The sequence below is a fragment of the Benincasa hispida genome, chromosome 9, assembly GCF_009727055.1.
Source record: "Benincasa hispida cultivar B227 chromosome 9, ASM972705v1, whole genome shotgun sequence".
Taxonomy (NCBI): domain Eukaryota; kingdom Viridiplantae; phylum Streptophyta; class Magnoliopsida; order Cucurbitales; family Cucurbitaceae; genus Benincasa; species Benincasa hispida.
Genome location: NC_052357.1, coordinates 30,447,544 through 30,452,392, shown reverse-complemented (window position 1 = coordinate 30,452,392; position 4,849 = coordinate 30,447,544). Strand labels below are relative to the sequence as shown.

Below are 4,849 nucleotides of genomic sequence, written 5' to 3'. Positions count from 1 at the left end.
AGCTGAAGAAACAACTTGAAATTTTCTTTCAAGATGGAGATTGTTATTACAAGCAGTGAAAAACAACTTCGAAGATTGTTAAATTAGTTATACAAGGCTGTCTATAAATACTTTTATAATCATACTTGTACATCAAGAGAGAAAATTACATCTAGAGATAGATAACTAGATAGAGACTTATCTTATATAACCCTAGTAGCTCCCCGATCTGCAATAATCAGCTTCTCTCCGTGGATGTAGGCAAATTTTGGCCGAACCACGTGAATCTTCTGTGTTCTTTCTTCTTCCCTTCATCTTCTTTATTTTCTTGTTCGTATTCTTCAGCTCTTCATCAGTCTTGGAGAAATTTTGGCAGCATTTCATTTGTTCTTCCTCTTTTCTCTCTCGATTTCTTCTGCAAGAAAGAAAATATGTGTTAGTCATTAGAGTTCTCTATTTTTCTTTGAGTGCTCGAAGTAAATCAGGGTCGTCAATGTGTATGGTAAAGATTTTCCTTCATGAGGATTGTGCTTTTAGCACATAGAATAGTTTACAGCTCAAATCAAGTAAGTGGTATTGATAATTCGAGCCAGATTCTTTAATTGGAAAAGCCCAAATTGTTTTTCTTTATGTTTTGTTTTCCAAGCCCATCAAGTGCAATATCTTCAATATTGAATTTATAAGAAAGGGTTATCATTTGTTCTTGGTCAATCTTAATACGACACTTTGTGAGCTATATTATTTTTGGCTAAAGCTGTTGTTTAATCAACTATTTTCATGCTTTGTAGAAATCAAACCATTGTAGCAAAATGGAATATTAGGTAATATCAAAGAAAATCAAGACGATTGGACAAAAGATCACAAGGATAGGAACAATTAGAAACAAAGCCAAATAACCGAGAAGGCAACGGCGAGACACTGACTAGCTAATACCATTATTTTTGGTATTTTTCGTAAGTAACATGTGATGCTACATAAAACGTTTTGATGCTAAACATACTAGCTTGAATGTGCCATGTTTTTTTCGGGGTGTTGAGATGATATAGGATGTGGAGAGTTCTGATGTCTAGAGAGTTTTGATGTCTGGGGAGTTCTGATCGAGTATGAATGATCAAGTATGATCAAGTATGTTCAAGCACTAAGATGATATACGATACATGAAAGGAAAATGACAGTGAGATACGAAACATGTTCCAAAAATAGGCCTACAAACAATTAAAATCGGTGAGATGGGATAATGGACCTCAAAACACTGAGATGATATAGGATGTGGGGATATACCATCTCATTTGGCCCCAAACGACTTTGTGCTGTTGAGATGTTACTCTTAGTCATGATGTTAGATTTATGTATCCATATTTAACATCAATTTTGAGAGTACCGACTAATATGAACTTAAGCTCAATTGACATTCTAACATCCAAGAGGTCTGGTGTAAGATAAAATAATTGAGGCCATTGATTTTTATTAATTTATTATTAATATTATTATTATAATGCTCATACTACAAATAAGCTGCCAGAAGAACTTTTGAAAAAGATTGATATATAGTGGTCCTATGAAATTGATGTGAAAAGTGAGACCACCTTCTTTCTCTTTCAAGGAAAAAAAGAAAAAAAAGAAAAGAAAAGAAAGGAAGGTTATTTTAGTTTATATTTTAGCTTTAGAATTTGAAGGAAATGGAGAAGATTCAATGTATAGCATTTGAGAATTTTAATTTGAGTTGTCCTCTCTTCTTCCACTCATTTGCCTCCACTTGATAAACCTCTAATTACGTCAATGGATAACAACACCACGACTAGAAAAGAAAAAATAGAAAAAAAGAAACCTTTTTCTTTTAAAAAAATTTCGTAAATTGAAAAATATCAAATTATATATAGAAATAAAAAAAAAAAAATACTAATAGACTTCTATCAACATCTATAAAAAAGATTAAATTTTATCATTTTGTGTAAATAATTTCACTCATTTTTCTATTTTTCAAAATCTTCACCGAAGAATGGATGTGTTTTTTTTTTTTTAATTTGTTAAAATAAGATGCCAATTAGTGTGACAAGCTCATGTGTAGAAATAGGAAGACATATTACATATTACATGCATGATATCATTATAACATCATTAGAAAGTAAATTGTGTTATGATTGATAAAAAATGATTATGTAAATGATTTTAGCAATATCTTTTGAGATATGAAATAAAGGGTAACAATGATTTAAACTTTTCACATAATTGTAAATAATATCACACACATGATATCATAAATCATACACCAAATTCTTTGCATTTTCATCTAAATTGAACTTTATGAAATCTCGCACTAGCTCATCACGAACAAGACATAAATCTGCCATATAAAAATTGAAATATGTAAGCACATTAGAGTAAGAAATTGAAGTAGGGGATATAATTACATTCACAAAATCCAATTTCTTACAAACTATATGAAACTGATGTTGAAATATTGCAAAAGTAAACAAACCCCGTTTGAGTGGCCAGGGATCAGTGCCGTTTGCGTGAGGAGTGACCAGAGTTTAGCGTTCGCGTGAGGAGTGGTCGGAGTTCAACGCCATTCACGTGAGGATTGGTCGGCGTTTAGCGCCGTTCGCGTGAGGAGTGGCCAGCGTTCAACGTCGTTCGCATGGGTGCAGAGTCATCTTCTTGTTCGAGTGGTTCGCGTGGAGGGCTTCATCAAAGGCAAAGGTAAAATTAAGGGGGGAAAGCAAAAACTAAAAAATTAAAATAAAAGGGGAATGTAAAATAGATGGGGGAGGGGAATAATTTGGCCATATATTTAGTAATATTTTAATATGTTACTAAAAGTATTTAATATTTAGTGGCGTTAATTGTCATATTGCAAAATCTTTTAGTGACGTGGATTAAAAATGTGTTGCTAATAATGATATATCTTTAACGTGTTGCTATAATGATATATTTTGTGACATACCTTTAACGTGTTGATATAAGTAGCCTTTTACCAACAAAAATTACTTGTACCACTAAAAATTTGTCGCTAAAAATATTTTTTCTTGTAATGGCAATTTGAATTTTGTTTTATGTTTTCAGATTTACTATGTTAGTGAATATGCATTTGGTAGCCAATCTAGATTTTGTTTTGAGAAACTATTTTTGGATTCTGTAATTCAAACAATTCAAATTCTGAAAACATCTTTATGCTTTCAATGTATCTAATTTTGAATTTGAAATTTTAAAAGATAAAACAACCAAAAATATAAAATTTCATATAATAAACTCAATTATTTTTGTTAAGTTCAATTATGTATTATACGATATATTATATATTATATGAAATTATAAAATTATAATTGTACAAAATTTTTAACATAAAACAAGTTCATAAATTAATTAATAATAGTTTATGAACCTAATACATAGTAAGTAACTATAATTAGTTATATATATGGTTTATAAATATATTATCAAACACATTATGAAAAGTTATTTAAATTGAAATTTAACTTTTGAATATAGCGCTATCAAATGCATCTAAAAAATTGAAATACAAATCTGTTTTCATTCAATTCCTTGTTTTCAAAATCTTGTTTTTAGATTGGCTATCAAACAAATAAAGGTTTTGAGTGATTAACCAAACACTTCAACTTTTTTTCAAAATGACTTATTTTTAAAATAAAAAATTTAAAAAATTAAATCAAACATACTATTATATTAAAGAGTTTCTAAACTCAAACTTTTCCTCTCAATTCTTGAATGTCACATGTAGAAAGGGGAAAAAAAAAACAAGCGCACGAAAGAGAGTAACCACGTAGGGGGACATTTGGGACAAGGAATTGGTTAATATAGTCCAATTCTTATAGTTGGGTTATAATAGTTTTTGTTTGGAGTGTAGATTATTTTAGTTTAAGTTATAATAGTATGTGTTTGAGGTGTAAATTAGTTTAGTTTGAGAAGAAAATCATAAACACTGTAGAAAATAATAAAAAAATTATGAAGGTAAAATAATAAAAACTGTATCAAATAATAAATATCATAACAAAGGAGCATTTTGAAATAGTATTGACTGTAGCTAATTGAGACAGTATTTATCGTAGCAAAAGGTGGTTATTATAGTCTTAGAATAATTCTTGCCCCAAACATACCTAAAGAAATAAGCTCCATACTCAATCTACGGAAACCTAATATAATTGAAATAGCTATAAAAACAACTCGTCGTTGAAGTCCAACGAGAATGGAAATAAAGAACCTACTGAGAGGTCATACACAACTCGGAATCCTCTCCACTCCTCCAAAAACTCTATTGTTCCTCTATCTCTTAAAACCACACAACCGCCCCTACATATGTTAATTGGAAAAAAGAAAAGAACAAATTTAAAGCCTAGGACAAAAAAAAAAAAAAAAAAAAAAATTTGAAAAGCCAAAGGACGGAAATTGAAACCTAGTCAGTTTTTTAATTTTGTTTTTTTGTTTTTTGTTTTTTGTTTTTTTTTTTTTTTTTTGGGCATAATTTAACACCGCGGGACAAATAGAAGAGATGTCAAATCTCAGCATCTTTTGTTCCGAAAACATCCAAAACCTTTTATGTCAAACTAAGAAAAGATCCTTATTTCGGTGCTCTCTTATTATCATTTTTTTCTCTCTTAGCTTTTAATATTCTTTCACCTACTCTTCCTTTGTTTCTAAACAATGAACAATAAAAGCACAATGTTTTATGATATGTACAAAACACAAACAAAAGGATCTTTGGAAAAAGAAGCTCTAGTTTTTGTCTGGTGATAATGTCTTGTCTTTTGGTCTTAAAAGCCAAAGGAGAGCTTGGATTTGTGAGAGTTTCAATGCATGTCAAAAAGATTTAGCTCTTTGTATATACAATGAACATTTTCTTTTTGTCAAAGTT

General features: G+C 29.9%; 1 long non-coding RNA gene across 1 annotated transcript; it reads right to left on the bottom strand.

The window, feature by feature from the left end:
- Positions 1 to 2,174: 2,174 nt before the first annotated feature.
- On the bottom strand, positions 2,175 to 3,170 carry LOC120085481. Its single transcript, XR_005483964.1, has 2 exons — positions 2,459 to 3,170; positions 2,175 to 2,323 (listed from the first exon to the last, which is right to left on the bottom strand). It is a non-coding gene; the product is annotated as an uncharacterized LOC120085481 (long non-coding RNA).
- Between the last annotated feature and the right edge of the window lie 1,679 nt (positions 3,171 to 4,849).